The sequence below is a fragment of the Megalobrama amblycephala genome, linkage group LG15 (genome assembly GCF_018812025.1).
Source record: "Megalobrama amblycephala isolate DHTTF-2021 linkage group LG15, ASM1881202v1, whole genome shotgun sequence".
Lineage (NCBI taxonomy): Eukaryota > Metazoa > Chordata > Actinopteri > Cypriniformes > Xenocyprididae > Megalobrama > Megalobrama amblycephala.
This window is the reverse complement of record NC_063058.1, coordinates 9596074-9608728: the sequence shown is the minus strand read 5'-3', so window position 1 is coordinate 9608728 and position 12655 is coordinate 9596074. Positions and strand designations below refer to the sequence as shown.

Genomic DNA, 12655 nt, shown 5'->3' with positions numbered 1-12655 from the left:
GCTTGTTCAGTCATCGGAGGAAAGGTTTCTCACATCCTAACACCTGCTTGTGAACTGGGTTTTTATTCCTGCATAGTGCGGCTTTGATATCTCTGTTCCGCCCCTTTAGCAGCTACAGTCACCCGAGCAAAAGTAATAGAGATTGAGTATGGGCTCATATGAGCGTTAAGTCTAACAAACCTGCTAGTAAAGGACCTGTGGAGACTATAAAGTTGTGGTTACGGCCAAGAGTCAATGACTGTATGATAGTCTCCGGAATAGGGAAGTCTTTCTTTCTATTCGTCAGTCTTTGTATCATGTGCTCAAAAGCTGGTGTTGTGCTCAACTGTAGCAGGCGGGTCAGAGTCCAGAGTCCCTTCGTCTTCTGTCAGGATTTTCCTTCAGTTCTACAGAAATCAGATCCTCCTTCTCCATGTCGAAATTTTACGGCTCCGGACTAATGTGGCTCCGGACCGATTATCACCGGAATAATTATGGACTCGCCGGACAAAAATGTTGATGGAATTTATCGACGACTATTCAGGCCGACTGATCTACTTTCTTCAAGCAATAAGTTTCCTCTCTGTGTGCTCCGAATTAACTTTCTCCGAGGATTACGGGTTTCAAGGAACACTTGAGGAGTAACCAATGCATTTCATGGACAAAGCTGTGCTCTGTGTAATTCAACAGAAAGTCTCGGCACTTTTTGTCTTCTTTTTGAACTTTATATTGGTATATTTCGAAACCCAACTTAATTTTTTGTGAAATATTTCGATTCAAAAGCTTGTACATTTGTATTGTCTGTTTTTGAAATAATTCTCACTTTATTTTGGTATATAATGAAAATACAATCATACATTTTTAATTGTGGGAAATAAAGGTCAAACTACACTTTAACTTTTTGTTTTTGTGTGTTTTTGTTAATTTTGAAAATAATTTTGTCTGCCCTTAATGGCTGAACAACATCCCTGAGAAACATTTATTTCTCGAGTTTGTATAATAGACATTATCATATTATATTCAGTAAGAAATACAAAGACTGACGAATAGAAAGAAAGACTTCCCTATTCCAGAGACTATCATACAGTCATTGACTCTTGGCCGTAACCACAACTTTATAGTCTCCACAGGTCCTTTACTTGCAGGTTTGTTAGACTTAACGCTCATATGAGCCCATACTCAATCTCTATTACTTTTGCTCGGGTGACTGTAGCTGCTAAAGGGGCGGAACAGAGATATCAAAGCCGCACTATGCAGGAATAAAAACCCAGTTCACAAGCAGGTGTTAGGATGTGAGAAACCTTTCCTCCGATGACTGAACAAGCTGCACTAGTGACCATGAGCAATTTTACCGTGAACGGGAATGATCAAAACTGTGTTGTGAAGATCACAACACCTGATGGCAGGAGAGACGCTGAGCTTTCTGACACAAAGAAGTGGAACATGCGAGCGATCTTTGAACAATTGTTTCTGCACGCTTGTAAACAGCTGCTGAATCACATGATACAAATGCTCTTCAAAACTTTACAATAAAGAGATTTCTGAAAGAGAAACAGCACAATTACCAGTTACTCATCCATCTATAAAACACTGTTGAGCAGAGATCAACTGACTAGATGGCAGAGAAACTACCCGCCTTCAAATCACTGAAATTTTGACCCTAAAATCACCAGCACACGTTCAAGAGGAGGAGCGTAAAATCTGACCCTGCTGCTCATTGTGCCTCGTCACTGCTGTCATTCATCCAGCATTGTGTCTCTCCTACATCGGATCCGATTTATAGTCAGTGTAGCTCAAGGATTCTTTGAGCTCCAGGAACAGTGACATTGCTGATCCGACACAAGCTGAGATTGACTGAGTCTGTGCTTCAGCTTCTGGACTCACATTCATCACAGATCATCATGATATTTAATATCTGTTTTGTGACTCTCCAGCACTGATGATGATTAAAAGAGTTTTCAACATGAATCTGTCTAAAGTCTCATGTAAGAATGCTTCAATAACAATAAAATCCTGTGAATTTCTCAAAGTTATCGTCTGTTTAAAGCTTCTTACTAAATATAATATGATAATGTCTACTATTACAAACTCGAGGAATAAAAGTTTCTCAAGGATGTTGTTCAGTCAATAGGGGCAGACAAAATTATTTATTTTCAAAAACTGATATAAAACACAGAAACAAAAACTTAAGATGTAGTTTGACCCTTATTTCCCAAAATTAAAAATGTATGAATTTATTTTCAATATTAAAGTGACATTTATTTCAAAGACAGAAAATACAAATGTACAACTTTTGGATACAAAGATTTCACAAAAATTAAGTTTGATGGGTTTCAAAATATACCAATATATAGTTCAAAATGAAGACAAAAAGTGCTGAGACTTTCTGTTGAATTACACAGAGCACAGCTTTGTCCATGAAATGCATTGGTTACTCCTCAAGTGTTCCTTGAAACCCGTAATCCTCGGAGAAAGTTCATTCGGAGCACACAGAGAGGAAACGTATTGCCTGAAGAAAGGTAGATCAGTCGGCCTGAATAGTCGTCGATAAATTCCATCAACATTTTTATCCGGCAAATCCATAATTATTCCGGAGCCACATTAGTCCGGAGCCGTAAAAATTTCGGCATGGTGAAGGACGATCTGATTTCTGTAGAGAACTGAAGGAAAATCCTGACAGAAGACGAAGGGACTCTGGACTCTGACCCGCCTGCTACAGTTGAGCACAACACCAGCTTTTGAGCACATGATACAAAGACTGACGAATAGAAAGAAAGACTTCCCTATTCCAGAGACTATCATACAGACACTTCAGACATGTTGATGTTAATATATTAACCTCTTACTGATCTACCATTCTTCAAGCACTAATTGGTTTTGGTCAAGTGTTTAGTCTTTTAGCCACATTTCAGCCTCGCCTTTTTTCGTCAACGATATTTCACATGTAGTTTTAGTCACGTTATCGTTAAATGAAATTGGTGTCATCTCTCATTGTCTCGTCTTAGTCATGGAAAAAAAGGTCGTCAACGAACATTTTTCGTCATAGTTTTCGTTAACGAAATTAACACTGGTATCATGTGCTCAAAAGCTGGTGTTGTGCTCAACTGTAGCAGGCGGGTCAGAGTCCAGAGTCCCTTCGTCTTCTGTCAGGATTTTCCTTCAGTTCTCTACAGAAATCAGATCCTCCTTCTCCATTTCGAAATTTTACGGCTCCGGACTAATTATGGACACCGGAATAATTATGGACTCGCCGGATAAAAATGTTGATGGAATTTATCAAGGTCCGTTCAGGCCGACTGATCTACCTTTCTTCAAGCAAATGTCACTTACTTTAATATTTCGATTCAAAAGTTGTACATTTGTGTTGTCCATCTTTGAAATAAATGTCACTTACTTTAATATTTTGGTATATAATGAAAATACATTCATACGTTTTTAACTGTGGGAAATACGGGTCAAACTACATCTTAAGCTTTTGTTTCTGTGTTATGTTAGTTTTTAAAATTAATTTGTCTGCCCTTAATGGCTGAACAACATCCTTGAGAAACTTTTATTCCTCGAGTTTGTAATAGTAGACATTATCATATTATATTTAGTAAGAAGCTTTAAACAGACAATAACTTTGAGAAATTCACAGGATTTTATTGTTATTGAAGCATTCTTATATGAGACTTTAGACAGATTCATGTTGAAAACTCTTTTAATCATCATCAGAGCTGGAGAGTCACAAAACAGATATTAAATATCATGATGATCTGATGAATGTGAGTCCAGAAGCTGAAGCACAGACTCAGTCAATCTCAGCTTGTGTCGGATCGGCAATGTCACTGTTCCTGGAGCTCACAGAATCCTTGAGCTACACTGACTATAAATCGGATCCGATGTAGGAGAGACACAACGCTGGATGAATGACAGCAGTGACGAGGCACAATGAGCAGCAGGGTCAGATTTTACCTCCTCTTGAACGTGTGCTGGTGATTTTAGGGTCAAAATTTCAGTGATTTGAAGGCGGGTAGTTTCTCTGCCATCTAGTCAGTTGATCTCTGCTCAACAGTGTTTTATAGATGGATGAGTAACTGGTAATTGTGCTATTTCTCTTTCAGAAATCTCTTTATTGTAAAGTTTTGAAGAGCATTTGTATCATGTGATTCAGCAGCTGTTTACAAGCGTGCAGAAACAATTGTCCAAAGATCGCTCGCATGTTCCACTTCTTTGTGTCAGAAAGCTCAGCCACTCTCCTGCCATCAGGTGTTGGGATTTTCACAACACAGTTTTGATCATTCCCGTTCATGGTAAAATTGCTCATGGTCACTAGTGCAGCTTGTTCAGTCATCGGAGGAAAGGTTTCTCACATCCTAACACCTGCTTGTGAACTGGGTTTTTATTCCTGCATAGTGCGGCTTTGATATCTCTGTTCCGCCCCTTTAGCAGCTACAGTCACCCGAGCAAAATTAATAGAGATTGAGTATGGGCTCATATGAGCGTTAAGTCTAACAAACCTGCAAGTAAAGGACCTGTGGAGACTATAAAGTTGTGGTTATGGACAAGAGTCAATGACTGGTTGTAATGCAATTCAGTGATTATCAGTGCGATCCTACTGATCCTCGAAGGAAGTCCATTTACAGCCCTGGGAAAAGAGAGCTTAGTGCTTGAAGAATGGTAGATCAGGTTAATATATTAACATCAACATGTCTGAAGTGTCTGTATGATAGTCTCCGGAATAGGGAAGTCTTTCTTTCTATTCGTCAGTCTTTGTATCATGTGCTCAAAAGCTGGTGTTGTGCTCAACTGTAGCAGGCGGGTCAGAGTCCAGAGTCCCTTTGTTTTCTGTCAGGATTTTCCTTCAGTTCTCTACAGAAATCAGATCGTCCTTCACCATGCCGAAATTTTTACGGCTCCGGACTAATGTGGCTCCGGACTAATTATGGACACCGGAATAATTATGGATTTGCCGGACAGAAATGTTGATGGAATTTATCGACGACTTTTCAGGCCGACTGATCTACCTTTCTTCAAGCAATAAGTTTCCTCTCTGTGTGCTCAAACTTACTTTTTTGTGAAATATTTTGATTCAAAAGCTTGTACCTTTGTATTGTCTGCCTTTGAAATAAATGTCAATATATTTTGGTATATTGAAAATACCTTCATGCATTTTTGATTGTGGCAAATAAAGGTCAAAATGCATTTTAAGTTTTTGTTTCTGTGTGTTACGTCAGATTTGAAAATAAATAATTTTGTCTGCTCTTAATGGCTAAACAACATCCTTGAGAAACTTTTATTTCTCGAAATTCACAGGATTTTATTTTTAGTAAAGCATTCTTACATGAGACTTTTGACAGATTCATGTTGAAAACTCTGAGATTGATGAACAACTGGTAATTCTGCTGTTCTTGAGCTCTTCTCTTTCAGAAATCTCTTTATTTATCTCTATTATTTCTTGAGTTTGTATTAGTAGACATTATGTGCTCCAGCAGGTACTGACAGACGTGTTAAAACAGGTTGATGAAGGTTTGAGTTCTGCTCATGTGCCAGGCGAGTCAGAACTTGTTCCACACAATCATTTGTTTGCCATGTGTTTGACATGAAAGTACATCAGACCATTTTGCTTCATATTTACTGTAAAAAGAAGGACAGTGTAAATGAATCTGTAGGCATGATTGTACTGGATCTAGTTCATTTTAATAAGATCTTAAAGTTGTTTCCATGGGTCCTTTACTTGCTTTTGTATTTGATTTTGAAGCCCATTTGAAATAACTGGAGATGGGCCAAGGAGGTAGCGTTCATTCCACAATCCAGTGAGTTACAGTAGTCTAAATGGTGATATGAAAACATGAGTTACTCTTTCAAAATCATGAGAAGAAAGAAAAGGCTTCATTTTGGAAAGAAGACGGAGATGAACAAACAGGATCTAACGGCTGAATTCATTTGTTTGTCAAGTTTCAGCTCACTGTCAAGCAAGAAGTTTTTAATACGAGTTTTGGCTTGAGATGAGACATGATGATCATTAACAAATTTTGTGGGAATGCCACTAGGTGGGCCAAAGAATATAATTTCAGTTTTCTTTTCATTTAGATTGCGAAAATTTTTTACGTCCTCCATACACTCCGTCAGAGGGCCACTTTCCGACAAATTAACATTTTAAATCATTCTCTTCATTGTCCTGCAGAATCCGTGATTGGTTTTATTTCATCTCTAAAGGCAAAAGCTATTGACATTGATATATAGGTGTCGTCGACTTATAGCTTCAGCTACAGATTTTGCTGCAGTGACTTAGAAGAGCATTTGAATAATGTGATCCAGCAGCGACTGGCAAACATGCTGAAGTAATTGCCTGAAAATTGCGCTTATGTTCCACTCATTTGTGGCAGATCCGTCGGTCTTGTGATCAGATGGTAAAATAACAACAACACTAGTTTGCGCAATAAAATCTCCTTTCACAATAGTTATGTTCATGGTCTCTGATGTTGCTTCGTCAGACATTTCAGAAACATTTGACTTTCCAGATGATCAATGAGGCTTTCAGATTCTGCAAGTGAAAATCACCTGAGCCGGTCTGTGTTTAAAATGTAGCTCTGAAGGAGAGCACACTGCGTTTTATAGGAAGGAACGCGCTCACGACTGTGACAACATCCAATCAGCTCATTACAAGTGTTTGGAGGAAATGGTACGTCATGCAGAGAAGCCAGTCAGAGTTCTCAAAGGCAATGCAGAAATTGTTGCTAAATAGAACTGAAAAATGTTATTGTCTGGAAGAGAGTCCGCTGACTGATGGCGTCTAGCAGTTTATTATCCATGTTCAGTGTCAGACCTAACAGTCTTGTAGCAGATTTGATGTCAGATTCATAATCAGAGTTCATTCATCATGTAGTATTTGTTAGTCTTCACAAGGTTCTTCTAAAATGTCTCGAGTTGTTCTCGATCAGAAGTCATTTTCCTCAAATGAATCTTATATAACGTGCTCCGGCAGGAACTGGCAAACATGTGGAAACGTTTGCCAAAGGTTTGTGTTCTGCTGTCGTAGTTGGCGAGTCATATGAATGATTTGATGTTGAAACCAAACTTATAAAATTCATTTTTCATAATTTATGGCTGGTTTTATTGTCACAGCATGGTGAACTGTACCAATGTCTGAATTTAGTTACTTCTAACCATTAGTTTTATTACCAAAAAATGAACTGAACAGTATTAAAAACTTCCACATTTTGAAAGTTGTAAAATGATCATTATTTGAGACTGACCCATTAAAAGCAACACTCAAAATGACTTACTCACGATTTAAAGAAGTTTTCATTTGTTTTATTAAACAGAATTGTTAAGCGTTACCAATGAGGCCATTAAGCAGGTTACTTCTTCCCAAACCCACATACAGACACAAAAAAAGACATAAAGATTGGAAAAGAGCACACAATAGTGAATGTACAACTAATCAGATGTATAGAATATATAGATAAATTTAAGATTACTTGTCCAGAGGTTAAATTTACAATTATATAATATAAAGATAATATGAAGAACTACCATAAAATAATTGCATTGTTTGTTAATGTGTGCTCTGTGATCCTCAGAGAAAGCAAAACATCTTAGTAAGAAAACATCTCAGTGTATTCTATTACCTAGAATAATAGATCAGTAAGAGTTGGTTAATATCCTCCATCAACATGTCTGAAGCGTCTGGAAGAGAGTCCGCTGAGTCGTTTGTTGGTCCGGTGTCTCTTCAGTATCAGAGCTAGAAAATTCTCGGTCAGAAGTTCTTTCTCAAATGAATCTTGTATAATGTGCTCCAGCAGGAACTGGCAAACATGTTGAAACATTTGCTGCCAGTAGTTGCATTTTGCTCAGTCATAGTCAGCTAGTCGGAGCTCCGCCTAAAATCAGGCTTTGACACTGCATTGGTTACTGCAGATCCCTGTACACAATAATCACAGTGTTAATGGTGTTCCTTTTGAATCTATTTTGCAATGGTCTAAAGAGCCACAAAACTTAAAGTGAGTTTATGAAATAAAATACTATTGAAGTTTAACAAAACAGCAATTTAATGGCCTGTGGAAACAGACTTAAGATCTGGATCACATGGAAAGACAGTGTTTGGAAATCGGCAGATCAGTATGTGGCATTTAATATACTTCATCAGCATGTCTAAAGTGTCTGAAAGAGGGTCAGCTGAGTCCATCATTGATCCACAACAGACTGATTTCTGAATTATTGTTAGGTGCAGGTTAATGCTTGAAGATTTACATGTTGGCAAAGAGTAGTTTTTTTATTCTCACTCCTCAAATCTGAAAGTATAATCTGTCTTTATGTTTGCAAGTCAGTGTAGCAAATTAGCTCAAAGGGGAAATTTTAATAATTATTCATAACTTGTTATGATTAATTATGAATATTCGAATCAGTTAATCAGATTAACTTGATGTAGCTACATTAACATTACAATCAATCAGTTCATCCTGTGAACACTCAGTATTAATTAATTCTAAGAAAAGGGTTTTTTTCATGGCCACAGAAAAATAAATCTTTGTTAGCATTTACAGCGCTTAGAGCGTGTAACAAGATCTAGCTCATTTAAGTGACAATTTAGTTGCAGGCAGGGAGTCAGAACCAAATATGTATTGTGCACAAGTTTTAACTAAATCACAAACACAACTAATCTAACAAACACATTCACACGTACATAGGTGAGATGGAAAGTGACAGAATGAAGCCAGAAATGGGAATAGGGAATGAAGCTATGGAAAAGAGTAATTTAACCAGGAAAACAACCACCAGTCTCTGATTTCAAAACACCTCATTCAAGCCTGGTTTATATGGAGTCAAATTAATGCCTTAAAGTTTTGCACAAAAATAAAGTTTTGCAAAACACAAAAAAGAATTGAGCAATAAAAAAATGTTTTGCAAACAAAAATAAAGAATTGCAAAGGAAAAATAAAGTATTGAGCGGAAAAAAATAAGTTTTGCAAACAAAAATAATAAATTGCAAAATAAAATAAAGTAGTGCAAAAATAAAAATATAATCAATTACAAAAATCAATGACAGCTGTAATCCTATTTTATCTTTGCCACATATTTTTCATGCTCAAACCGGTTTTCCTTTGTGCTGCACTTTTCTGTGCGGTTCTCTTTATGGCACTGGTTTGACATGGGGGTGGCCCCCGCGAAACACGTCATCGGCAGGAGACGCAGATCGGAACAGAACAGATGAAGCAAAGAGACAGAGCGCATTTATTATAATCTGAAAACCACGCCCACCGGGGGAAAAACAATCCAACCATCTCCAGGCTGCCTTCTTGTCTTTTCTGACTCATTAAAAAAAACAGAACAATGCCTAAAAGCTGCTGTGTGACAAGGTGTACAGCTAACAAGCTAAAAAAAAAACAGAAATAAGTTTTTATAAGCTGTCGACCCCAAAAAACGAATGTTTAAGGACACAAAAGTGGATACAGGCAGTGAGACAGAGCGCAACGGGTCATATTACTATAAGAAATGCATTGGAGGGGGTCGTAATCGGCGACAACATATGCTAAACAAACCAACAAAAACAAACCATTCATTATTTTTAACCATGTCAAAGAATTATTTCACCTGTCGCCGATTACGTTCCCCTCCAATGCATTTCGCGGAGGCGTGCCCCCGTTTCTTGACTCCACCCCCACGTCAAACCAGTGCCATAAAGAGAACCGCACAGAAAAGTGCAGCGCAAAGGAAAACCGGTATCGTGAGCGCACGCTTGACTTAAACGCAGAATAAAATGATTTAGTAGGTTTGAGCTTGAAAAATATGTGGCAAAGATAAAATAGGATTACAGCTGTCATTGATTTTTGTAATTGATTATATTTGTATTTTTGCACTACTTTATTTTATTTTGCAATTTATTATTTTTGTTTGCAAAACTTATTTTTTTATTGCTCAATTCTTTTTTGTGTTTTGCAAAACTTTATTTTTGTGCAAACTTTAAGGCATTAATTTGACTCCATAGGTTTACACTGCACGCGTCTGCGGCGCGTTACGGCTCCGGTGAGGTTTTGTTCTGTCCTCTACACGGTGTCAAAGCATTTCAGAAGCAAAGCGGCTAGATTCGCAAGACCACTAGATTTGCCTGTCCGACGTTGTTTTCGTTGATTTTTCATGTTTTTAATGGCTACATTTTTATATTTTGTCCGGTTTAATTGTGTTTATTGCTATGCCATACTTTATTTTGCTATAGACCTTATTTACCAGGGAGACAAGCGTGCCGCCATCTTTATAAAATTGTCTTTGAACTTCCGTTTTGCGGTAGCTCTGTTCATTTCTATGGCATCGCTGTCAAAGAATAATTAGTTGGTTAAGTGGATTTACTTGTTGTAGAGTTAATGAAAGTTATCATGAGCATTGTTATGTTTAAAGCAGATGTCTTAACACATGTCAGTAGATCGGGAAGATTTTAAAACGAGCAGTTCATTCATAAATGTAAAATCGCTGTGGAAATACAAACCGGAAGTCAAAAGACAACGAGCGCAACGCTGAAAAGGGGTGGGGCTACATAAGGTCTACAGCCTACAGATGAAGTTAATACACTTAAAAGTCCAGTTATGGACAAACAATTTACAAGTTTTTCAACTTCAAATCTCTTGTTGTTAATTTTTCGCCTCCTAGTGATGTGAAATATGAACAGGAGTCTTGGCGCCTATCTTTAGCGAAGCGTGCCGCTGCACGGCTGGTGTAAACACAAGCATTTGCCAGAGTGGCTCCGGATCAGCTCCGGTAGCCGCGTAAACAAGGCTGAAGAGGATTTTACTGCTTATCATAAAACCCTGAATCGATGGAGTTGAAGTTGCAATCAATTTCTGCTATGTTGAATGAAGAAATGATGACAAACTTGCAAGGTTAGTTTAACTTGCAAAAGGAAGGAGGAATTTCAGAGTGGGAAATTCCTCTGTGGGGAATTTTATGGCTCTTTGTGTTCAAGCCTGATTGGGTCTGGTGGGTTTGTGTCCATTTATACTCCGATTAATACAACAAACACACACTGCATTCTATGAGGAGGTGACATACATGAAAATGTGTGTCGTAAAATGAGCATTAATTTGATACAAGACACGATATACGTGAGGATACGTTAATTAGAAGTTCACTCATGAGGTATGCATAAAACAAAATACAATGCAAGAGACACTTTACAAGGCAGTTATAATCATACACACATTGTCCTGGGATGCATGTTCATTTATAGAACGATTTGTCTATAAATTAAGGCAGAAGAGTCTGTTTTTACAGGCTTTTCCCTATGGGCTCTGCTTTTCCACGTGGCTACATTGTTTAGAGCAATAAACCATCTTATCAGGTTGGTATCCACGGTTACTGAGGCCCTTGCCCAAGTTGGTCTTTTGGGGCATGGGTCCACAGACCCCAGAGTGAGTTTTAGGGTGCGGCCGTTCACACTTGTCATGTTTGGTTCGATTAAAACGAACCCTGGTGCGATTGCTCGGTTAGTGCGGTTTATTTGAACATATGTGAACGCTGCCATCCGAACCCTGGTGCGCACCAAACAAGCGCGGTCTCGGTCCGCTTCCAAACGAACCCTGGTGCGATTGCTCGGTTAGTGCGGTTTATTTGAACATATGTGAACGCTGCCATCCGAACCCTGGTGCGCACCAAACAAGCGCGGTCTCGGTCCGCTTCCAAACGAACTCTGGTGCGGTTCGAATGATATATGAACGCAACACGGACCAAAGACATGTAACCGAACCAAAAACAGGAAGACGAGACCCTAAAAAGGACAGAATCCTCACGCATGTCGGTTTTTCTTGTCATAGTCGCGAGTTTGCCCATCACAGGCATCAGACGCGCGTCTCCACGCAGCAGATCATTTGTGTGTGTGACGGATGGATTCCCGCCGGTATTTTGACTACTTTACTCATTTTATAAGCTCTTCACAAGTTCCCAGCTGGCCAAAATACCATCACATGCAGGCTACGCACCGCTACGCACACACAACGAGCGTATTTACCTCAGCACACAGCACTTGTTTTGGATGTTCGGTAAGTTCCTTCTCAAAATAGGCAAAACGTCATAAAATCCGATCAATCACGTTGTGAATGTATCCCTATGTCTGAAGGTTCGGTATCTTTTGGTTCGGTGATAAAATTGCCAGTGTGAACGCTAACCGGACCAGGACTAAATGTTGTTTTTTTCTTCTTTGGTCCGGACCAAATGAACCAAACGAACCGAACTACAAATGTGAACTCACCCTTAAAGATTATTTGTCGAATATAAAAAATAATTGTCTGATTTGTCTCAGTCATTACATTTGTATGAACTGTTAAAAGTGCAGCAGGAGTAGTAATGTAGGCACAGCTGTTGATTTAGGTGTACAGTTTGTGCCTGAAAGTGAGCCGTTGGTAGAAGGATCAGGGTTTCAGTGATTTGAAAGTTTTTAAAGTCCAGTGTAAATTACATAACATGCATGAGAAGTGTGTCAGCCTGAAGATGTGGGACACTTTCCAATAAACATTAGAAATCCTGCTTTTTTTTTTTTTTTGGCAATGTGTGCAGGCTTCTCCAGCCTGGAAATCTCATTATTGTGAAGTTTAGAAGAGCATTTGTATCATGCGATCCAGCAGCAACGGGCAAACACTGAAACTCTTGCCCAGTGATCTCTTTAAATTTCCACTCATTTGTGGCAAATGAATAGCAAAGCAGTTTT

At 38.5% G+C, this 12655-nt stretch overlaps 1 protein-coding gene across 5 annotated transcripts in view; it reads left to right on the top strand.

Moving 5' to 3' along the window:
* acsbg1 (acyl-CoA synthetase bubblegum family member 1) overlaps positions 1 to 12655 on the top strand; it is a 52885-nt gene that overhangs the window by 30540 nt on the left and 9690 nt on the right. Inside the window, exon 1 of one of the 5 annotated variants that reach the window (XM_048158866.1) lies at positions 10528 to 10835. The exons of 1 other annotated variant lie outside the window; for it this stretch is intronic. The gene's annotated coding sequence lies outside the window, so the exon portion shown is untranslated. Of the gene's footprint in view, positions 1 to 10527; positions 10836 to 10965; positions 11092 to 11146; positions 11294 to 11929; positions 11991 to 12655 lie in introns of those variants that run through there. 3 more of the 5 variants (XM_048158869.1, XM_048158867.1, XM_048158868.1) reach the window with 3 other exon arrangements.